We start from the raw sequence: 25,293 nt of genomic DNA, 5'->3' as shown, positions 1-25,293 counted from the left end.
CCTCCCTTCTTTCCCATGGCACCTTCTTCTCACTTCCCTTGCCCTCTCGCCTTTTTCGGTGCCCTTCCCTCCATGCATGTCTCCCTCCCTAACCCCATGCCAATCCTCTGTCTTCCTCACCCACCCTCCGCCCCGAAGTCTTAAATCTCCCATGCGTCCTACTCACTCCTAATCTCCACATCCAAAACTCTTCAGTCACAGGTCTTAACTCTCTGCTATCATTACGCCTCGCTGGTCTCTTTTCTCACTCATCTCACCATGATGCATTCTGGGACTTGTAGTGTCACTGTAATCGCAAAGTGGCGCTTTCTATGAAGCCAGCAGTGGCTCAAAGTGTCGCACGCGACATGGGGCCACCTGGCAGGTATGTTCCCCACGTGCCCATGCATCTCCCTGTCCCCCCCCCCCCGGCTCCACTGCCCCCTCTTCCCTCCGCCCCCACGGCCGCTGCTCCCTTCTCTGCACCAGGTCTCCTCTCCCCTGCAGTGCACCCCTCGTCTCCCCTCCCTCGCCCCCTCCTGTTGCTCATGCCGCCCTCTCACCACATCCCATCCCACCCCACCCCTCCCCTCCTTGCATTGGCCCACTCCCCCTCCTCGGGGCCTGCCCTCCCTGCTCCAGTGCCACCCCTTTACCACCCACCCAGCTGGGACACAAACACAACAATGGCCGCCTGGGGTAAACTTTCCTCCCTCCCCAGACTCCGGCTTGTGTTTCTGTCCCCGGTGAAGCGGCCCCTCCCAGAGCCCACCGCCCTCAACACAAGCCCCCCCCCCCCCCCTAAACACAAGCCCCCCCCTAAACACAAGCCCTCTCCCCCAAACACAAGAGCCCACTCCCCCCAACATAAGAGCCCCCAACACAAGGCCCCCCCTAAACACAGGACCCCCCCCCCCCCCAACACAAGATCGCCCCCCCCCCCCCAAACACAAGATCGCCCCCCCTCCCCATCTCTGCTCCCTCCTCACCTGTGCTCCGGCCCTCCTGTCTCCGGGCTCTCTCTCTCTCTCTCCTCGCCCAGTGTTGTGCTGCTGTCTCGCCTCCCGGCCCCCGGTGCCCCTCCTGCCCGCGGATGCCTCCGGAGGGGGGCGGGGGAGGATGAGGAGGGCGGCTCCGCTCCGGCAGCGCTGCTCCTCCTTCCAGGCGCTGCACGGTCCACGGTGCGCTGCAGCCTGTGGGACAACGCTGCCCTCTGGCGGCCAGGCCTTGCAGCGCAGCCACTGTTTGCAGCCGGGGTGTGGCGCAGTGACTCACTCTCCTATCACTTGCACATACTGCTGTGTTTATCTTCTGATAACCCCGGGACCTAAACGGACCTAATACAGTCTGACTACGACACACGCAGTGCGCATGGAAAGGAGTAAAATAAATGTGTAAAGTTCTGGATGGGTCAATCGATGACTCCATGTCCCCCAGACACACGTTTCCAAGCCTTGGTCTGCCACTCATATATCTTTGTTTACAGGTGTATCTGAAGCCAAGACTTATTATTATTATTATTATTTAGCGATTTATAGAGCGCCTGGTGACCCGGAGGCATCCCCGCGCTGTGAAAGTTATTGGAGACCGGAGGTAATGAGGAGAGGTACTATTTGGGGAATAGGAGAGTTTTCAGTCTTTTACGGAAGAGGGGGTAACAGGATTCCAGACGCAGGCTGCGGGGGAGTGAGTTCCATCCTGAGGACGCTTTGACCGAAAAGCGTCGACCACCGGTGCGTACCTTCCTGAATCTGGGGACACTGGCCAGGCGTTCGTTGTCCGAGCGCAGGAATCTGGGGGCTTTGTAGGGAGTGACCATATCCTTCAGGGCAGCTGGGCCAACACCATTGATGAGTTTATGGGCAGTGCACAGGGCCTTGAATTCTACCCTCTGCCGCACCGGGAGCCAGTGAAGAGCCTTGAGGGCAGGTCTGGCCGATGCTCTGGAGGGGAGGCCCATAATGAGCCGCGCCGCCGCATTTTGGATGCGTTGGAGTTTAGCCAAGGTGGATTCAGGGGCCCCGAGGTAGATGGCATTGCTGTAGTCAAGCCGGGCAAGAATAAGGCCTTGAACCAGTAGTTTCCTTGATAACGGAGGAAGAAGTGGGAGGATCCTGCGGATGGATCGCATGAGCCCGAAGCAGATTCCTGCTGTTTTGGCTGCTTGGGTCTTCATGGTCAACTCGGGTTCTAGCCAGACTCCCAGTGTCTTGATTTCCTTTTTCGGGGTTGGCACCTCACCGAGGACGTCTGGCCAGACCGAGAGGGGGATGGTTGTCCATTTCTTGCCCATAAGCATTATTTCAGTTTTCGCTCCGTTGAGCTTCAGAGAGGACTCGCTCATCCAGTTGTAAATGTCCTGGAGGCAGTTCAACAGGTTATCTGGGTGGTTTTCAAGGTGGGATAGTGAGACGACCAGTTGCGTGTCGTCCGCATAGCTCACTATTTTTATCCCGTAGGGTGCAACAACATCCTCGAGGGGGGCCATGTAGACATTAAACAGGGTGGGACTAAGCGAGGACCCCTGGGGGACTCCGCTAGAGAGTGGAAGAGGGGCAGAGTGTGAGTTGCCGTCCCAAACCTGAAATGAGCGGCCTGATAGAAATGAGTCTATCCAAGCGAGCGCAGTACCCGCGATTCCTGCCATGGCCAGCCGTTGGAGAAGGACAAAAATAGGTAAAAACAAAATTATCCTTGTGACATGGAGTCGTATACTCGCCAACATCTGATAACAGAGAAGAAGGGGGTGTCGAAAAACAGGAGGTGAAATTAAGTTAGTTTCACTTTTGATTTGTTAGAAGTCGGATAACGCTGAGCCACCCACAAGTGCTCCGTGTATGGTGGCAGAGGCGCAACTAGAGCCAAATTTCGGGGGTGGGGGGGGGGGGGGTTGCTAAGAGGTTTTTTTTTAGGGTGGGGGCTGATTCTTCTAGTGATAGTCAGAATGGAGATGCAAGGACTCAAGAAGGGAAGAAGGGGTGAAAAAGCAACAAAAGCCTCGTTAGCAAGTAAATGGGCTTTCCACTTCCCTTCCACGCTGATGACGAGCTGGGCTCGTCATGAGGTAGCCTCCTGCTACGCTGATGACGAGCCCAGCTCGTCACGTAAAATGCGGTTGAATTCCGCCCGCACGCATGCGGTTAAAGACCTGTGAAGTAGTGCTTGTGTGCCCGGGAAGCTGTCTCAGCCCGGGCTGGCACACACGACGGGGGTTGGGGAGGGGGGGGGGCGAGCTGGGGAATGAATATAGTGTAAATGTAGCGCTTAAATTGGTTCATGTCCGGTACGAGCCGCACACCTATGGGCAGATTTACAAGCCTCTTGCGCCACTTTTGGGTCACTTTTAACATGGGGAAAGTGACGCGAAGGGAGCTTGTGGCTTTTATTGAACCTCTCCGCATTCTGGAGCGCTGTGGAAGTGGCGCATCTTCCAAGTCAACGCGGGCACAACTTCCAGTTATCAAGGTATTTTTCTAAATCATAAATCCCAGGAGGTATATTTCCGCAGAGCACATCTGTTGGTTTCTGCAGCCAGCACATGCCCAGCAGTCGCCGTCGCCTCATTCCAAGCTGCAAATATGAAACACGAGCATTGGAGTTGACAATAACACACAATGACCCCCTCTCCCCCTTCACTTGCCAGTTCATAAAGTGCCTCTTTGGAGCTTGTCTGAAGGTGCAGTAGGGATGGAAAGCTCCTCAGAAGTGGAGGGGCGATGTCCACCAATGGGGGGACGAGTGCCGAGTCCTCTTCCAGAGTTCCTTTAGGTCTGTGTCCACACTCTCAGATGAAGCTTCACCAGGGGCTATACAAAGGGTTATAACTGGGCGCACAGCTGTTTGTGGTGTTTTTGATTTTGTAAGGTGCTCCAGAGTATCGCCTTCTGACTGGAGGCGTAAATAATATGAGGGGGTAGCACTCTCAATGATGAGAAGTGTCCTCCGGGCTCCTCAAATGTCCTTACAAGAAGGTTTCTTACAGGATTAAGTATAAAGATAATAGTAAAGTTCACACGATGATAAAGTTCAATTATTTAATCGGATATTTTTTCCATACATCTCGTTGAAATCACAAGTATGTATTGCATGATGTCATCGTAATTCAGTAAGAGCACTCAAACGTTCCAATGCATTTCGGCATTACAATCATGCCTTCGTCAGGGAACAAGTTCTGTTGGCACAAAAGGAAACGAAAAATGGTCTAAGTATTGAATAAAGGGGTGAGTTGCTTGTGCTGACAAAGTGAAATGTTCGGGTTAGGGCAGTGAACGTGTAGAACAGAATAAAAACGAGTGAAATGCTCATAACGTGCCTATTAAATATCAAGGAGAAATGCGCGAGTGGCGGATGGTGGTGGTTCAATTACCCAACTAGGATAAATCGCAATCTCGGGGAAAAGACGCGTAGCGCGGCAAGAGTTCATAAAAAGGGTTCAGCGTGAAGGATATTATTCGACGTGATGCTTAAAAACCGCAGTTGTTTAAAGTAACCAAACAGTAAACGCGTGGCTTACCGTTAAACATGCAAACGGGTTCCGTGTCGTGTGTATCCGTGTTCTCATGCCGGGATTAGTGAAAGCTGACCTCCGGAAGTGATTAAGGGGAGGTTACACAAATGGGTAGGGCTCAATACTTAAAGGTGCAGAGTATGTTAGTCCCAAGTGAGGATTTAGTAAGAAAAACGCGATCGGCAGAAAATAAAAGGTAATTCATGGTAGTGCCTAACGGAGTGAAGAGAACAATGTATATATAAAAGTGAATAATGGTAAATACATGATCGTTAATCTACGGATCAACATATATAATAACGACAAATGCATATGATTCGAAACTAAAATCAAAGAAAAATCAAAGAAAAAACAACAAAGTAAAAACAAAAGGTAAACTAGGTGCCACAAGGGCGTTGTGACTAATAAAGTTTTCAATACTGGTGATGTGACCATAAAGGTGACTGAGCTAGTCACTGGGTGCATTGAGGGAGCGTTAGTCTGAAAAAACAGTCTATTATAGATAACATAGATATTCCACGCGATCATTAAGACCGTGTGGTTTCATGCTGCACAGGGTAAAAATCCAGAAATTCTCTCTTCTCAATAATTCGATATGATTGTCTCTGCCTTCTTTTTTGGTAACTGTTTCCAGGGCGCAATATCTTAATTGGCTGATTCCATGTCCTGCTTCAAGGAAATGCTGTGCCACCGTGGATTTGAGTTGTTTGCTTCTATGCCTACACGGAGACTTCATCCTCCGAGGAGGATACAACCAATCAACAAGGGAGAAGACCCAGATTTACAACACATAAACCAGCATCCAATGTTCAAGGTACCACAACAAACATTGAAACAGCTTCAACATCAGCGGAGCCTTTTTTAGAATTAGGCCAGGATCCACACGAAGAACCAGGAGGGCAAAAAGAAAAAACCAAAGAACCTCCACAAACGAGAACAGTAACGAGCAAGAAAGACAAACCCAAAGTGAAGTAGACGATAATCTCGTCATCAATATTTCCGATTACAACTTCTGTAAAACACAAACAAGGATTTTACAAAAAGGAACGTCATTCATCCCCACAGCTCAAACCAACAAACTCGAGTTGGAAATAGCTCTGTATAAACTCATGAGAAAACTACGCTTCAAGCATTTTTTTCAAAACGTGGTACAAACACCTGCTGATCCACCATCAGATCAACTTAGAGGCCTACGACCCAAAAGCAATTTCCTAGCACCAGTCTCACATAAGACTCTTGATACCTACGAGACTTTAGTCAGGAACGACTTATCAAAGCTCAACTGCAACCGTTCAGTAAAAAATAAAAACTACACCACTAAGGAGATCGAAACCCTTAAATCTATTTCCAATAACACCGAGATAACCTGTGTCAAGGCAAACAAAGGTGGAGCCATCGTGATTCTAAACACATCATATTATGATCAACAGGCCTCCCTTCACCTCTCAGACACCAATACATATCTCAAGCTACACAATAACCCCACTGCCCAATTCAAGGAAAGACTTGATAACATACTCAATTCAGCCCTGGAGAACGGAGTGATCTCTGATAAAACATTCAAATATCTAGTCACGAAATATCCGAAAAGCCCCACGTTCTTTTTGGTACCCAAAATACATAAGAATCTCCAGGCACCTCCATGCAGACCCATAGTCTCTACATGTGGCAGCATCCACGATCCAGTGGGTAAATTTTTAGACAAATACTTACAGCCGATTGTCATTACTCTACCAACATTCATCAAAGACACCACAGGCTTTCTAATAAAACTTAACCAAGTGCCAATAGAGGACCACAGCCAACTGTTACTATGCACAGTGGATGTATCATCCTTATACACCTCCATCCCCCACTCTATGGGCATAGAAGCCATTGAATACTGCTTGTTGAGAACTCAACTTAAAAATGACCTAAAACTTTTTTTAATGGAACTGTTACAATTCACATTGTTCCACAGTTACTTCATCTGGAAAGACAGTTGGTACCAACAAATGACTGGAACGTCCATGGGCAATTCAGCAGCACCAGCATATGCTAACATTTTCATGCACAGATTTGAAGAAGACAACATCCTCAACAAGACACAATGGAAAGATCACCTCAAAATGTTTGTGAGGTTTATCGATGACATTTTCCTGATCTGGCAAGGTCCACAAGACATGTTGCAGCAACAATTATGTGAACTCAACAACATTGATCAAAGGATCCAATTCACCCATGAAATCCAAACTGATTCTATAACATTTCTTGACGTCAAAGTCACTAAAACCACCACAGAATTCAAGACCAGTTTATTCCGTAAGACTACTGACAGGAACAACACCCTACATTACTCAAGTTTCCATCCCCAACCTTTGAAAAATCACTTACCATATAATCAACTCATCAGGGCAAAAAGGATTACCTCTGACACTGACCAGTTTAAGAGGGAAGCTCAAACCACCATACAGAGATTCAAATCTCGAGGGTACCCTGACCAAGTCCTCGAGCAGGCCAAACAACGATGCGAAACAAAATCCAGAAACGACCTACTATCCAGCACAACCACACCCCAGGGAGATTCCATCACCGTTGTGTCTAAATACTCGACATCCAGCAATAAGTTCAAGCAGATCATCAAAAAGCATTGGGAGATTCTTAGAATAGAACCTGACTTCAACAAGATTTTTGATGATCACCCAATCTTTGCCTACACCAGAGCAAAAAATTTAGGTGAAGTTCTTAAATCGTCCAAACCCACAATCTCTGACTTCAAAGGAACAATTCCATGTAGAAACTGCAACCACTGCCATAGTGTTATTCAAGGCACTACTATAAACCATCCCATGAAAGGCCATAAAATCAAGGTTAGAGCAACAGCGACATGCGATACCACTAATGCCATTTACATGCTAAAATGTCCCTGCGGGAAGATTTATGTTGGACAAACGGAGAGAAAATTGAAAACACGTCTTAACGAACATAAATCTAACATTAGGACCAAACAACTCAAATCCACGGTGGCACAGCATTTCCTTGAAGCAGGACATGGAATCAGCCAATTAAGATATTGCGCCCTGGAAACAGTTACCAAAAAAGAAGACAGAGACAATCATATCGAATTATTGAGAAGAGAGAATTTCTGGATTTTTACCCTGTGCAGCATGAAACCACACGGTCTTAATGATCGCGTGGAATATCTATGTTATCTATAATAGACTGTTTTTTCAGACTAACGCTCCCTCAATGCGCCCAGTGACTAGCTCAGTCACCTTTATGGTCACATCACCAGTATTGAAAACTTTATTAGTCACAACGCCCTTGTGGCACCTAGTTTACCTTTTGTTTTTACTTTGTTGTTTTTTCTTTGATTTTTCTTAGATTTTTAGTTTCGAATCATATGCATTTGTCGTTATTATATATGTTGATCCGTAGATTAACGATCATGTATTTACCATTATTCACTTTTATATATACATTGTTCTCTTCACTCCGTTAGGCACTACCATGAATTACCTTTTATTTTCTGCCGATCGAGTTTTTCTTACTAAATCCTCACTTGGGACTAACATACTCTGCACCTTTAAGTATTGAGCCCTACCCATTTGTGTAACCTCCCCTTAATCACTTCCGGAGTTCAGCTTTCACTAATTCCGGCATGAGAACACGGATACACACGACACGGAACCCGTTTGCATGTTTAACGGTAAGCCACGCGTTTACTGTTTGGTTACTTTAAACAACTGCGGTTTTTAACCATCACGTCGAATAATATCCTTCACGCTGAACCCTTTTTATGAACTCTTGCCGCGCTACGCGTCTTTTCCCCGAGATTGCGATTTATCCTAGTTGGGTAATTGAACCACCACCATCCGCCACTCGCGCATTTCTCCTTGATATTTAATAGGCACGTTATGAGCACTTCACTCGTTTTTATTCTGTTCTACACGTTCACTGCCCTAACCCGAACATTTCACTTTGCCAGCACAAGCAACTCACCCCTTTATTCAATACTTAGACCATTTTTCGTTTCCTTTTGTGCCAACAGAACTTGTTCCCTGACGAAGGCATGATTGTAATGCCGAAATGCATTGGAACGTTTGAGTGCTCTTACTGAATTACGATGACATCATGCAATACATACTTGTGATTTCAACGAGATGTATGGAAAAAATATCCGATTAAATATTTGAACTTTATCATCGTGTGAACTTTACTATTATCTTTATACTTAATCCTGTAAGAAACCTTCTTGTAAGGACATTTGAGGAGCCCGGAGGACACTTCTCATCATTGAGAGTGCTACCCCCTCATATTATTTACGCCTCCAGTCAGAAGGCGATACTCTGGAGCACCTTACAAAATCAAAAACACCACAAACAGCTGTGCGCCCAGTTATAACCCTTTGTATAGATTCATTCTTCTGCATCTACTGGTCAGCACGCATACAAAATGGATGAAATATTCAACCTCACAGAAACAAGAGCAGAAACTTTCGCGTATTCTAATGATGAAGCAAGCAGAATTTATGCACTCATCAACGAGGAAACCACCGAGTTAACCACGAACCGCACTAAGGAGCAGAACATAAGACAATTGCTGTACTTATCTAAGAAGCTAATCAACCAACGCCTGCATGCGAGTACCATGGTCAAGTACCACAAAGCCCAGAGAATTCCGAGGGGTTTAAGGATTCCATTAAAACCATCTCTATGCAAAAATGTCCAAAAATTCAAAGACCGATGGTACGCCATCCTAAACAAGTGTAGCCTAGACCTTATATTATTGATAATTGAGGAACTATCCACTATCCTAGAAGAGTTATCCACCGACATATCTCGAGTTAAGATTGAATTGGAAAACAGCTACACCACGGAAGAGCTCAAAAAAATCATGGATGATATTAACGTACAACTGAACAAACACACTGCGGAAGTCAGCGAACGTAAAATTCGAAAACTAAGGAGAGATACCATAGATTATAAAATGGGCGAGGTGTACACCTGGGCAGACATCTATGCCAAACGACGACAAAATAAGCCCTACACTGCCAACACGGAGACTTCATCCTCCGAGGAGGATACAACCAATCAACAAGGGAGAAGACCCAGATTTACAACACATAAACCAGCATCCAATGTTCAAGGTACCACAACAAACATTGAAACAGCTTCAACATCAGCGGAGCCTTTTTTAGAATTAGGCCAGGATCCACGCGAAGAACCAGGAGGGCAAAAAGAAAAAACCAAAGAACCTCGACAAACGAGAACAGTAACGAGCAAGAAAGACAAACCCAAAGTGAAGTAGACGATAATCTCGTCATCAATATTTCCGATTACAACTTCAGTAAAACACAAACAAGGATTTTACAAAAAGGAACGTCATTCATCCCCACAGCTCAAACCAACAAACTCGAGTTGGAAATAGCTCTGTATAAACTCATGAGAAAACTACGCCTCAAGCATTTTTTTCAAAACGTGGTACAAACACCTGCTGATCCACCATCAGATCAACTTAGAGGCCTACGACCCAAAAGCAATTTCCTAGCACCAGTCTCACATAAGACTCTTGATACCTACGAGACTTTAGTCAGGAACGACTTATCAAAGCTCAACTGCAACCGTTCAGTAAAAAATAAAAACTACACCACTAAGGAGATCGAAACCCTTAAATCTATTTCCAATAACACCGAGATAACCTGTGTCAAGGCAAACAAAGGTGGAGCCATCGTGATTCTAAACACATCATATTATGATCAACAGGCATCCCTTCACCTCTCAGACACCAATACATATCTCAAGCTACACAATAACCCCACTGCCCAATTCAAGGAAAGACTTGATAACATACTCAATTCAGCCCTGGAGAATGGAGTGATCTCTGATAAAACATTCAAATATCTAGTCACGAAATATCCGAAAAGCCCCACGTTCTTTTTGGTACCCAAAATACATAAGAATCTCCAGGCACCTCCATGCAGACCCATAGTCTCTACATGTGGCAGCATCCACGATCCAGTGGGTAAATTTTTAGACAAATACTTACAGCCGATTGTCATTACTCTACCAACATTCATCAAAGACACCACAGACTTTCTAATAAAACTTAACCAAGTGCCAATAGAGGACCACAGCCAACTGTTACTATGCACAGTGGATGTATCATCCTTATACACCTCCATCCCCCACTCTATGGGCATAGAAGCCATTGAATACTGCTTGTTGAGAACTCAACTTAAAAATGACCTAAAACTTTTTTTAATGGAACTGTTACAATTCACATTGTTCCACAGTTACTTCATCTGGAAAGACAGTTGGTACCAACAAATGACTGGAACGTCCATGGGCAATTCAGCAGCACCAGCATATGCTAACATTTTCATGCACAGATTTGAAGAAGACAACATCCTCAACAAGACACAATGGAAAGATCACCTCAAAATGTTTGTGAGGTTTATCGATGACATTTTCATGATCTCGCAAGGTCCACAAGACATGTTGCAGCAACAATTAAGTGAACTCAACAACATTGATCAAAGGATCCAATTCACCCATGAAATCCAAACTGATTCTATAACATTTCTTGACGTCAAAGTCACTAAAACCACCACAGAATTCAAGACCAGTTTATTCCGTAAGACTACTGACAGGAACAACACCCTACATTACTCAAGTTTCCATCCCCAACCTTTGAAAAATCACTTACCATATAGTCAACTCATCAGGGCAAAAAGGATTACCTCTGACACTGACCAGTTTAAGAGGGAAGCTCAAACCACCATACAGAGATTCAAATCTCGAGGGTACCCTGACCAAGTCCTCGAGCAGGCCAAACAACGATGCGAAACAAAATCCTGAAACGACCTACTATCCAGCACAACCACACCCCAGGGAGATTCCATCACCGTTGTGTCTAAATACTCGACATCCAGCAATAAGTTCAAGCAGATCATCAAAAAGCATTGGGAGATTCTTAGAATAGAACCTGACTTCAACAAGATTTTTGATGATCACCCAATCTTTGCCTACACCAGAGCAAAACATTTAGGTGAAGTTCTTAAATCGTCCAAACCCACAATCTCTGACTTCAAAGGAACAATTCCATGTAGAAACTGCAACCACTGCCATAGTGTTATTCAAGGCACTACTATAAACCATCCCATGAAAGGCCATAAAATCAAGGTTAGAGCAACAGCGACATGCGATACCACTAATGCCATTTACATGCTAAAATGTCCCTGCGGGAAGATTTATGTTGGACAAACGGAGAGAAAATTGAAAACACGTCTTAACGAACATAAATCTAACATTAGGACCAAACAACTCAAATCCACGGTGGCACAGCATTTCCTTGAAGCAGGACATGGAATCAGCCAATTAAGATATTGCGCCCTGGAAACAGTTACCAAAAAAGAAGGCAGAGACAATCATATTGAATTATTGAGAAGAGAGAATTTCTGGATTTTTACCCTGTGCAGCATGAAACCACACGGTCTTAATGATCGCGTGGAATATCTATGTTATCTATAATAGACTGTTTTTTCAGACTAACGCTCCCTCAATGCGCCCAGTGACTAGCTCAGTCACCTTTATGGTCACATCACCAGTATTGAAAACTTTATTAGTCACAACGCCCTTGTGGCACCTAGTTTACCTTTTGTTTTTACTTTGTTGTTTTTTCTTTGATTTTTCTTTGATTTTTAGTTTCGAATCATATGCATTTGTCGTTATTATATATGTTGATCCGTAGATTAACGATCATGTATTTACCATTATTCACTTTTATATATACATTGTTCTCTTCACTCCGTTAGGCACTACATGAATTACCTTTTATTTTCTGCCGATCGCGTTTTTCTTACTAAATCCTCACTTGGGACTAACATACTCTGCACCTTTAAGTATTGAGCCCTACCCATTTGTGTAACCTCCCCTTAATCACTTCCGGAGTTCAGCTTTCACTAATCCCGGCATGAGAACACGGATACACACGGCACGGAACCCGTTTGCATGTTTAACGGTAAGCCACGCGTTTACTGTTTGGTTACTTTAAACAACTGCGTTTTTTAAGCATCACGTCGAATAATATCCTTCACGCTGAACCCTTTTTATGAACTCTTGCCGTGCTACGCGTCTTTTCCCCGAGATTGCGATTTATCCTAGTTGGGTAATTGAACCACCACCATCCGCCACTCGCGCATTTCTCCTTGATATTTAATAGGCACGTTATGAGCACTTCACTCGTTTTTATTCTGTTCTACACGTTCACTGCCCTAACCCGAACATTTCACTTTGTCAGCACAAGCAACTCACCCCTTTATTCAATACTTAGACCATTTTTCGTTTCCTTTTGTGCCAACAGAACTTGTTCCCTGACGAAGGCATGATTGTAATGCCGAAATGCATTGGAACGTTTGAGTGCTCTTACTGAATTACGATGACATCATGCAATACATACTTGTGATTTCAACGAGATGTATGGAAAAAATATCCGATTAAATATTTGAACTTTATCATCGTGTGAACTTTACTATTATCTTTATACTTAATCCTGTAAGAAACCTTCTTGTAAGGACATTTGAGGAGCCCGGAGGACACTTCTCATCATTGAGAGTGCTACCCCCTCATATTGCTTCACCAGGGGCCCCATTGAGCATTTTAAGGAACGAGGCATTTGTGCCGACACCGCAAGGATGACTCTCCAAATGTCAGCCCTAAGGTATGCTGAGGGTCAAACAGTGAATCAGCTTTCTGCAAGCTTAGTTTGGCAATCACTTGACTTACTTTATGTAAACATGAAGTCTTACTCTCCTTCTATCCCCGTTAAACTTTTACATCGAGCATTCGAGACCTCTTGTATATACTTTAGTATATACTTATTATATATTTATATGTGTATGTACTTTGTGGGCTCTGGAGATCAGACTTGTCTGCTTCCGCTTAGGGACTTTTTTGTCTATTCAACTGCCTCTATTTAACTGTCTTTATAGAAAACGACCAGCAGAGGTCAGTAAAATACCAGAATTGCTTTCTGCTGAGAGACTTTCTTTTTTTTTTTCTGGCAACTGCCTCTATTTAACTTTCTTGATAGAAAACAACCTGCAGACGTCAGTAAAATACCAGATTCACTTTAGCATCCTTTAGATTCCAGTCCATAGAAATTGTCTTCCACAAGCACCCGTAGACAATAATATTTTTTCAAATCTTGTATTTTCAGTGAGATGACCACCGAAGGCCCTGATTTTATAATAAAAACAGAGCTTTGGACTATACTATTTCCTACTAAAAGGCAATATTTCTCTCCATGTGTTCCCATACCTGGCGTGTCACACAGTTTAGTGCTTACTTTCCATCAATGTTAAAGAACAGTAGATGTTTCAGCCCTCAGGCTAATGTGCTGCATAGCTAAATACATATAAGGTCCCAAAGGCGAGACCGATTGCATTGCAAATGCTTGTTATTACTTGTTCCCATCTTGCTGCATTACATCTGCATGCATGAGAGGCGCAACCTCTGATGCCTGGAGAACCCTTATTGCTTTCCTCCCTGGCATCAGTTCAGTATGTGATTCCCTGTACAGCAGCGACGCCTCACAATTCGACAGACTGCCTGACACATTGGCTTTTTTGGTGAATTTGGCAATATTTCTGGCATAACCAAAACCTTAGAGTTCACACTTGAATAATCATGTTAGAGGTCATTCCTGAAACCATCACTGGATGAGGGGGTGTTTCATGTCATGTTAGAATAGCTCGTAAGCTTGGTTTGTACGTACTATGGAGGCATGAAGGTCTAGACCCCCGGGGCACCACCCCCTCGAGAACAAATCTTCTGTGGTCATTCGTTTCTTGGGTCCTAGAAGCGTGGAGTCTGGGCTCAGGAGGGCCGGAGCTAGTCAGTTTTTGCGACCGATATTTCGGTGAATCGGAATGCATCACATTGGGTGCGATATAAACCAATCTGAAGTAATTCCGAGCTTCGATATAGAGCCAATTTAGAATGATGGATACAGGGGTAAAGTGGTCAGGGCATTTTACTCCAGTGACAGGTTTAACTACAGACTGTAGGCATGCCTTATCCCAACTTGCAAAATCTTGTTACTGGTAACTAAAACCCCTTAAAGACTTAGGGGCCCATTAGTATGTCGGGCGGATCGCCACAGCCCACATGGCGGTGGTGGTCCGCCCGACATTTCTTACTGCCCGCAAGCTACTCCCCCCCGCCATATTACTATGGTGGGGGGACCCCGGCGGACAGAAAGACCGTCCGCCGGTTTTCCGCCCGGTCGACGAGTCGACCGGGCGGAAAAGCTGTTAATATGGTGGCGGTGTCTGGTAGACACCACCATCCATATTAAAATACATGTGGGCTTTTGCCTTTCTGTGGCGGCAACGCCGCCATGGAAAGGCATGCAGTCTTTATCAATGGGGGCCCGTAGCGGGCCCCAAGGGATTCTGGGGGGTGGGGGTGCACATGGGGGATACCTATGGTAACCCCCTACATTTCAAAGTACAATGTGGCAGGCACCGCGTGGTGCCTGTCACGTTGTGCATTGAAATGCACAACTTGCATTTTTGACAATGCAGCAGGCGGGGCTTTAGCACCGCCCATCGCAATGTTAAATAATGTGGGATGCGCCCGCCATTTAGAGGGTGCATCCTAATTGTAGTTGCGGGACCGCCGCATGCATTGCGGGCGGTCCCATTTCCTGGGGCTACATACTAATGAGCCCCTTAGTGCCTGATTTTGAGCTAGGGGTAGATCGAGACACGTTTTCCAATTTTAGTTTGTATGCAAAAACATACTAAGCATATAATAATCAATATACAACATAGTGCACCTTGCGCAAAAAATAGAAAAGGAAAAGTTGATACCCACTGAATTTAAACAAAACTGTCTATTTATATATATATATAGAAGACATAAATTAAGACATAGTTAAGCAATTGGTTTTTAGGGAGGTTGCTTCAGAATGGAGGAGGGAAGTGAAAAGTGTGCTCTTGTGCATGATAGGAATAGGAAAGAACAAGGAATGAAAGTAATTCAGATGTAGGGTTTCTTCATTCGACACAAAATAACTGGTTAAATCAAAACTGGCACATTCTAAAAACAGAACCCATACTTGAAAAATACTTACACGAGTGCCCCCAAATAACATTCAGAAGAAGTAGATCATTAAAAGATGATCTAAGTCGCAATCTTGTAACTTCAAGAAGGATGAGGGAGCAAGCGGGGAGCATACAGGGATTCACGTGTTGTATGCGCTGTAAAGGTTCTGTAAATAGTAGTAATTGCACTAAAATCAAGGTACCAAACAGTAAGAGGGAATTTTCAATCAAAGGGAGCTTTGACTGTAATACTGAGTTTTGCATTTATTGCCTTATTTGCCCTTGTGGGGAGTATTATATAGGGGGCATTATACATAAAGCCAAAAAGAGGGTTCAGGAACACAAGCAAGCAATAAGGCGGAATGATGAACACTACCCAGTGGCTCCTCATTTTAAGGAAATACACAGCCTAAATGAGAAGGTATCAACCTTTGTGGTTTTGGATTTAGTCAAACAGCAGGAAAGGGGAGGTGATAGAGAACGGCACCTGAGGATCCTTGAGTCCAAATATATAATAGACTTTGAAACACTGACACCCATAGGTTTAAATCCTAGTGAGGAATTTGCTTTACATCTGGGGCAAAAAACAACTTATTAAAAGCATAAGGCGTATGTACAAATTATACACAAAACAGTTATAATTAAGGCTGTGTAGTAAGTTAATACCATTTGAGAAGTGATAGTGGGAGCTGTTTACAGCTCTTCGGAAATTTTAAATTGAATTTAATTTTATGTCTTTGGAGTTTGTTTATCTAAATTGGAATGTGGCTTTTTTTTAAGAATGATTGTATATAGACAGCTTCCGACTGCCTTTTTGTGCCGGACAGACAGGTACGAAAAGGCAGTGAAAAGCTGCCATCGTACTCCCTCGGTGGCACAGAGGAAACCGGGGGAGTACTGGAGGATTTCCGGACTGCGAACAGGCTCTCTGAGCCTGTCGTCTGTAATCCGGAAATCCGAGTCGGATTCCTTCCCGACCGAGCCCATCGGAATGGCTCGGTCGGGAAGGAATCCGACCAGGACTGACCGATTCGGTCGGAAGGGCTCCGAACATGGTTCGGAGCCCTTCCGGCCGAAATCGGAATCGGCCCCTAAGTGAGACAATCACTAAAATATGATGGTGAAGAGTAAAAACAACTGTTTACAAAACAAAGATCAAATACGATGTAGCTCACTATTCAATGATTTGTTGTAAATAGACTAATGTTTGCATAACAAAAACTGGCTTTTGTGCAATATGATACCCACTTGGGCAGAAATGTGGTGTTAGAAATACAGAATTTATTAAAAATATTGATTTTGATAAAAATGTTTATTTTGGTATTAAAATATATTGCACGTAATGAACTGTGTGACATGACAGCTGTACATTATGTAACAGATTTTCATTGCGCTTATTATATTTAGAAACGCTTGTTGAATATTTAGATGATAGGAACTGATGTATTCAGCTAGTCCTCTTTCACTGTCTAGGGTTGTACGTGTATGAAATTTGAACAGGCATACCTCAAGCCACACCGTGATCAAGCCGAAAGGCGAAATGGGTTGGTGTAGAGGCGTTTTGTGCTAAATAAAGTAACGAAGCATCCCGGAGAGTCCTGGAATTTGCTTCTCTGTTGGAAATCGTTGTGGAATATATATATATATACATATATATATATATATATATATATATATATTATTTTTTTTCACCAAGGATGCGGCACTCAAGGTTTAAGTTTAACAGTACACGTTCATTTTCATTTCTCCAGCTCGGACCAACGCGTTTCAGCCTTGCACAGACTTTGTTCACGGTAAGTGAGCTTTTTTCTATGTTCACTATTTATCCCATCTGGCAATTAGGGTGCATTATGGGATTAGTGGTTTATGTTATACAGATACATATTATTCATAGTTTAACATGCAATGTGTCAGTGATATTAGATATTAATTCATATCAACATTTTTAGTGATGTCGCGCTGCATTTTTACGCACCAAGGTGTGTAAAGATAACATTTTTGCATTTGATACAGTCGCAGTATAGTACCCGGTGTCTCTTTCGGGAATGCAAGGTTCGTTTTATTTGTTTTTGTTATGGGTGTAGTACCCCATTATTAAATGTCCATCAGTTTGATATAGTTGTTTAAAATATTTATCAAATATCTTTAATCTAATCTAAATTTACATAAAGCTCTTCGTCGAAGTTCATCCCACGCGGCATTTTTGTTTTTAAGTCTGATTATGAACTTCGATTCGGTTTGTCTTAATTTTCGGTGTCTGTTGCCTCCTCGTTCGTCCATATTAACCATGAATATTCCATAGTAGGACATTGCTCTCCAGTCACTCTTTTGACATATAGCCATGTGTTTCGCTGTGGCATAAGACATGTCATTGTTTTTTACAGCTCTAATGTGTTCCAAAATTAGTTTTTTCAAAGCGCAAGTCGTACTTCCAATATATTTTGACCCACATTTGCATTCTATGACATATACCACGTGTGTTGATGAGCAAGTAATTCTTCCTGCAATGGTGATGCTATATAGAGAGAGAGAGAGAGAGAGAGAGAGACAGAGAGTTAGAGTGAACAAATGAGAAGGAAAGAGGAAAGATTGATAGGGTTTTCAGAAGGAAATATGGAAAGCAACCTACAGTATCCCTAGCTGTGTTTTACAACTATGACATTCTGGTGTTTGGTAAAATCAAGTATAAACATCACCATACTCTTGTTGTAACGGGGGGATTCTGCCACCCGACCAATCCAGTGACTCTGTTCCCCCTTCTGGGGATTCATGCCATGACCCCCCCTCTTGTCTTCGCAGCATGACAGCTGGATGCACCCCGAGGGACAGCGGTATCTACAAGAGGAAGAAGACGACGGCGGTCCCTTTACCTGGCAGGCTCCAGGAGACTGGGCGGAGCCTGCACCGTCCTCAAGAACCGCCGGGAAATGCGAACAGGTGTGCTTGTTCACCGGAGGCGTGGGAGGAGAGAGCGGAGCAGAGACGGGTGAGGAGTTGGCGGAGGAAGCAGAGGACGGAGTGATAGAAGAGCGAGGAAGACCCGGAACACCATTGACGGAGGAGAAGAGGACGAGGGAAGACCCTTTGGCGGCGCGGGAGCCAGGAGGCCATCGGCAACACGAGCCGCACGCCAGGAGGTGTGTGGCTCACCGAGGTACGGAGCTGTATAGCGGGTTGGGTGGGGAGAAAGGGTGGGTCCGTGACGTGACCTCATACCCCTGTTTATCCCCGGTACTCCCTGTTACCCTCACAGACCCCTCCTCACACAACGTGATATCCTGTGCACGAGTGGAATCCCTCACTCCCTTCCCTTACACGTTGGTATAAGAAACCCGCAAGGACTGACATATATCCTCTTTTGCCTTTTCTCCTATACGGCTCGAGGCTACCCGACATCACCACGGAACCGGACGAGCCCAACCCCCGGAGAAGTCCCGGACGTCACCAGAGAAAAGAAGAAAGCGCCAAAAGGAGAAGTCGGCTACCCGACATCACCACGGAACTGGACGAGCCCAACCCCCGGAGAAGTCCCGGACGTCACCAGAGAAAAGATGAAAGCGCCAAAAGGAGAAGTCAACGAGAACGGAGTCGGTCACCCCAAAAGGCCCCCTTAAGAAAAACTTGTACTGACTTCTTGTTTTCCAAAATAAACCCAGTGATCATAAAAACACGTATATTTCCCTTTACTACGCAACCCGCTACACTGGTGGAGAATGCGGGCAACCCAGCAATCTGTATAACCTTAATGGATGCCGTAGTACAACGGTTGGTTAAAGGACAGGAACGCCTAGAATGGGTCATGGAGCAGCAGATTCGCTTGGCTGAAGCCGATAGGGAGATAATGAAAGCAGCTATGACCTCCAGACCGGGGGAACTCTCCGTAAGTTGGCAGAGTACTGGAAGCCATGAAGACCGAGGAGTACCGCATGGGACGGCCGGCGTCTCGCTGCAAAAATACCAACCGGGTGAGGACCCGGACTCCTTCATGCTAAACTTCGAGAGGGCCGCCCGGGCGTTTGGATGGCCCCCGGCGAAATGGCCCTTCTTTCTGGCCCCTCTCTTGGTAGGCAAGGCCCAGGCCGCCTATCAAGTCGCTAACCCCTCCGGAAACACCCCATACACTGAGGTCAAGAGAATAATTCAGGATCATCTAGGATTAGATGCCGAGGCCTACCGGTTGCGATTCAGGAGGGAAAGGGGAGCGCCAGGTGAAAACCCCAAGACTTTGTTTGTAAGGCTCAAGATGGCTGCCGATAAGTGGCTCACTCCCAGTGTAAGCACAAAGGAAGAAATTATGGACCGTGTGTACCTTGAGCAGTTTCTAGAAGCATTACCTTTCGCCACACAAAGATGGCTGCGCCAACACCACCATATAACCACTGCCTAGGCCGTAGAAATGGCGGCTACATTCTCCCGGACACAGCCCAAGACCCCCTCCTGGGAGATCGAGAAATCCACCCGAGTAGGAGCAAAGATAGAAAAGAGGCCACCCCGAGCCCCGGAACCGCCTCGACAACGACCATGGAAACCCGAACCTCCCGTCCACAGTGGGCCACAGTGCTTCGAGTATGGCACTTGGGGACATATAGCCCGCCTCTGTCCACGCCGGAAGACCCCTGAAGAGCCCATGGAGGTGGGATACATCCCAAAGACAGTACTGTATTCTGCCGAGATGGGGAACTTTTCGAGTGAGTGTATGGGTAAACGGGTCCCTCATTCAGGCCCTCCTAGACTCAGGCTGCAGACAGTCAGTGGTCCAGTCCCAGCTTGTAGACCCCTCTCAGTACATCCCGAGGGAGAGGGTTAGTATACGTTGTGTACACGGGGATGTAAAGCAATATCCTGTCGCAAACATTCCCCTAGAACCCCAGCAAGGAAGGCCACACGTCATTAGAGGAGGAGTCTTGTCTTCACTACCGGAAGAGTTGATAATCGGCACTGATAATCCCACCTTCCTTAATATGTTTCAACAGAGCCTGTTGCCAGTCCCGGGGAATAAAACCAAGACAAGGATTGATAAAACTCCCCTCCCCGCATTCGTATCCCAGGGGCCCTGGGACCTGGATCGTAGTTTCCGGTTTGCCCAAATAATTGACGCCACTCTGTTCAATGCATGGGAGAGCGCCCAACGGGGGTTAGAGCAGGATCCTCCTAGGTTCCCCAGATTTCTTATAAAAAGCGAGCTACTATACCGACAAGGACAAAGGGAAGATCTGGAACAGCTATTGGTGCCAGTGTCTTTTAGGGAGCAGGTGTTGTTCTTTTCTCATGCCCACTTAGTTGCCGGACATATAGGAGCAGAAAAAACTACCCAGAATATCTTACGTCACTTCTACTGGCCAGGCATATATAAAGACAGCATGACATATTGCCAAGAGTGTGACATATGCCAGAGGAAGAACATGACCCGACCTCCTGCGGTCCCTCTTCAGCCTCTCCCCATAATCGGGACCCAATTAGAAGCTTTGTGGTAAATTGTATTTAAGGTGTGTTGGACCCGGTCCTTTGGGCAGGTTCACCCCGTGACTTTTTGCTTTTTCCTAGCCTGTTTTTGGAACCTGGATTGGTGATTTTAGGCCTCTGCACACTTTTTCACTGTGGTACAGTGTAAAGTGCGTGTGCTCTCTGTGGATGGATGGTGAGTGACCTGCCCTCCCATAGGAATGAATGGGGAATATGTATGCCCATGGTAGATTCCTGATGCATGGGGAGTGCAGGGTCGAGTTTGATATGTGTAAACTCGTGAGAATGAATGCTGCAGAATGGTATATGCGGCATGGCTGTGTCTAGTCTAGAAGCGCTACTTTTAGAAGTTGGCATAATTGTGTAGTGAGTCTGCTGGCGCGTGATTGGCTGATGGGCCTGGCCCAGGCATGCCTGGGCCTGCTGGTAAATGGACCGTCTGGTGAGTAGGACGGGGTCTGCAGGGCCCCGGAGGAGGGGGTCTGAGTCAGCCGTAGATGAAAGGCCCCCATCTGCTGTCACGGATGGGAGGGAAGAGCTCTGGGGGTGCCAGGCTGTGCCTGTCAGCCCACCCTGCTGCCTCTCCCTCCGGATGGCCCCCTGTCACCTCTGACCTGAGGCTGACAGGAGAGGGAAACCAGATACACCCAGGGCTTAGGGGCTCGCTTACACAAAGACTTCAAAAGACTTCAAAGCCTTTTCTGTGTATAAGAAGGGGCTGTGTTCTCTTCCAATTGGTTCTTGTTTTCTGACTTGAATCTGCCAGGGGCGTGCTGCTGCTTGAGCTCAGGGGACTCCCTGAGTCCTGCCCAGCCCCTGGACTCCTGATGGACTTTCCTGGACTCCTGGGGGACCCCTCTGCCTGCCTGGGCTGATGGGGGGACCTGGCTTTGCCCCCCCTGGGAAGCTCTGGGGCTTTGGCAGCATGGAGAAGCTGCATTTTCCTGGGGAGGGGCGCGGGAGCGGTACTCCTAGCGCCTGGAGGCGCTGTGCTTCCCCCTGAGCGCCTGGGAGCGCTCTGCCTGTTGTCTAGCGCTTTGGAGCGCTTCATTTTCCCCAAGCGCTTGAGAGCGCTTTGTCTGGACATTTCCTAGCGCTGAGGAGCGCTCCATTTTCGATTATAGCGCTGGTAGCGCTCTGCTCATTTTCCCTAGCGCTTAGAAGCGCTCTATTCCCATGGCCGGTGCCCACCCGGTATCTGGCCCGTAGAAGGAATCAGCCCCCGCCTGCCTGCCTAAGGATCGGGCCACCGCGCTGCCCGCGGCGACCCGGAAGTGACTGACCGGCCGGCCAATCCTGTCGCGGCCGGCCGGAAGCCCCGCCCCCCCCCCACCCCCCCGCAGTCGGCGGGAAGGGGAGGAAGAAGGCGCGGGAGATGGCGGCGGTGGACGGGGCTCCTCTCGGCTGAGGGAGCCCCAGGGAGACGAGGCGGCCGGTTGGCAGGGCTCCCGTGTACTGAGGGAGCCCTGCAGAGACAGGAAGTCCGGCCGAAGAGAGGAGCCGGGAGAGCAGCGCCGGCGAAGGAGAGCCCAGCAGAGGAGCCCCGCCGAAGACAGCCCGGTGAGTGAGAGGGCTGGGGGCTCCGTGAGGCTGCTGGCGGTGCCGGTGGGGGGGCACCAGGTCCAGAGCGGTCCCGAATGGCAGTGGACCGCTCCCACGTAGAGATGGAGGTACGGGAAGGGCGGCCCCGGTTAGCAGCGGGCCGCCCCAACGTAGGATGGAGCCCCAGAAGGATTATGGGGCATTGCGGGCTTTGAGCCAGCGAGGCTCCAACGTCCAGGGGGCATTGGGTTGCCAGCCCAGCGGCCGCATCAAGGGGCATTGTGTTCTGAGTCCCCCGAGAGGGACTCCCCGCCCCCAGTAGTGCGGGCATCGCCAGGAGGAAGTCCCGAGGGCTTCAAGGGAGACCCCGGTTGGCAGCGGGTCGCCCCAACGTGACGCCGAGCCTGTGTGGCTCCAACATGGGGGCATTGCCTGCAGAGCCTGTGTGGCCCCCGCATGGGGGGCATGGGGTGCCCAGAGCCTGTGTGGCTCCAACGTCTGTGTAGTGTTGCCCAGAGCCTATGTGGCTCCTACAGTTTGGCGCAGTTTTGTCTCCTAAGGGCTAGCGAGAGCCCGTCGCAGTTTGTCTCCAGCTGCCCAGCAGTTAGTGGGCAGCTGCACCGTTTAGGCGCAATTTCAGGAGAGAGTCCCTGTGTGGGACAGCGAGGGCACCGTGGTGCCAGGCCTTCCCAGCTGCGTAGCACTTAGTGCCAGCTGCAACGTTTAGGCCCTTGTGAGTGTTCCCAGGGGCCCAGCAAGTAGTGGGCCCCTGCATCGTTTAGGCCCCTGACATTGAGACTCAGGGCGTTCTAGCCCCAACAAGGCCCGTTGGCCTAGGGACTGCCACAGGTGGTGGCTTATGTAGGTTTTGCGCAATTGTATGGTTCTTGCACCTCTGAATGTGATTTCTTGCATCATGTCTTATTCCTGCACCTCTGAATGTTTTTAGACATCATGTGACTATTGCGCTACTGTATTATTCTGGTACCTCTGAATGTAATTTTATTGCATCATGTGCTTTATTCTTAACACCGCTGAATGTGTAGGTTTATGCATTATGTGTTTTTCTTGACTACTCCTCTGAATGTATATTTATGCATCATGGGTAATGTGTCCTGTCTTAGACCCCTAAAACGCCGTGTGCTACTTAGGTGGTTTTCCTTTACTACTCCTCTGAATGTGTTTCATACATCATGGGTAATGTGTTCTTTCTTAGACCCCTAAATGCTGTGTGATACTTAGGGGGTTGTTCTTTTTAGTACAGGTGGTCCTAGTGAGGTCCTGGTCCCCTGCGTGACAGTCTCCTAAGGAGTTTAGGGTTGCGTAGGTGGTACTTACCTGTTCCCAGTAGTTACTGGATGTGATCTATAACTGTTACTTTGTGTTACAGTGAAGTTTCTATACTTTTATTCTAATTACTGACAAGTATTTCTATATCTGCAAAGTGTTGATTCAGACAGTGGCTCATGTGGCCCTGTCTTGTAAATAATCCCTTGTGAATATTGCCGTGCCAGTTGGCACAATGTACATGTGTAATTTCTATCTGATATGTTTTGACAATACAAAAGTTATTTTAATATAACCTTGTGTGGAGTCTCTTTTGTGGTGTACCTAGTATGTTGTTGCTGTTGTGCGCTGACGCAAATGCTTTACACATCGCCTCCGAGTTTAGCCTAGACTGCTCGTGCCAAGCTACCTAGAGGGTGAGCAGGGGTTATCTTGGCGTGTGACTTCCTTGCCCTGACGGGAATGGTGGTTTCTGCCTGGCTTTGGCATCAGCCTTAGCCTACCAGAAATAGCCGGTTTCCTACAAGGTGGCAATGCTTAGGCCGTGTTTGAATTGACTCAAGCTCATATAGTGACTTTTATTCCACAACCATTATCGGGCCCTTGCCCAAGGCGCGGCGAGGACACCAACATGTGCTGGTAATAGTCGATTACGCGACCAGATTCCTGGAGGCCTTCCCCCTGACTACCACCACAACAAAACAAGTAGTCGACCGGATCTTGGAGCTATTTTCACGAGTGGGATTCCCCAAGGAAATCCTGATGGACCAAGGGACCCCGTTCGTCTCCCGTTTGATGAAAGAAGTGTGTCAGGTATTGAATATACAGCAAATAAGGACGTCCGTCTACCATCCACAAACCGACGGACTCGTGAAGCGCTACAATAGAACACTGAAGACTACCCTCCGGAAAATTATAGAAGTAAGCGGCTCAGAATGGGACCAGATGCTGCCTCTGGCGCTTTACGTAATCCGAAGTCAAACCCAAAGCAGCCTGGGATTCTCCTCCTTTGAACTTCTATACGGACGACAACCACGTTCTCTGTTGGAGATGACCAGAGAGGCGTGGGAACAGGAACAGCCGGAAGAAACGATGAAGACCTTGGAATATGTAAAGAACTAAAAATCCAAGTTAGGCAAACTACGCAACCTCGCCTATACTAACCTGGGACGTAGTCAGACAAAACAGAAAAACATATACGATAAAGGAAAGAAGTGGAGGCGATTGGAAGTAAACGACTGGGCTTTGGTACTACTTCCCTCCTCAACACAGAAATTCAAGGCCGAATGGGTCGGCCCGTATCAAGTGATATCAACCATAGGGAATACCAGTTACAGAATGACAACGGGGCCCCGGAGGAGTCAAATATACCACATTAACATGCTGAAGAAGTGGCTCGGACCCGCTCCTCAAACCGTGCAACTAG

General features: G+C 46.8%; 1 protein-coding gene across 1 annotated transcript in view; it reads right to left on the bottom strand.

The window, feature by feature from the left end:
- TMBIM1 (transmembrane BAX inhibitor motif containing 1) overlaps positions 1-1,093 on the bottom strand; it is a 227,220-nt gene extending 226,127 nt beyond the window's left edge. The window contains exon 1 of the mRNA XM_078679250.1: positions 969-1,093. The gene's annotated coding sequence lies outside the window, so the exon portion shown is untranslated. The remainder of the gene's footprint in view (positions 1-968) is intronic.
- Positions 1,094-25,293: the final 24,200 nt, after the last annotated feature.

This window comes from Lissotriton helveticus, chromosome 3_1 (genome assembly GCF_964261635.1).
Source record: "Lissotriton helveticus chromosome 3_1, aLisHel1.1, whole genome shotgun sequence".
Classification (NCBI taxonomy): Eukaryota; Metazoa; Chordata; class Amphibia; order Caudata; family Salamandridae; genus Lissotriton; species Lissotriton helveticus.
The sequence above is the reverse complement of the archived record's forward strand: the minus strand, read 5'-3'. Positions and strand labels throughout refer to the sequence as shown.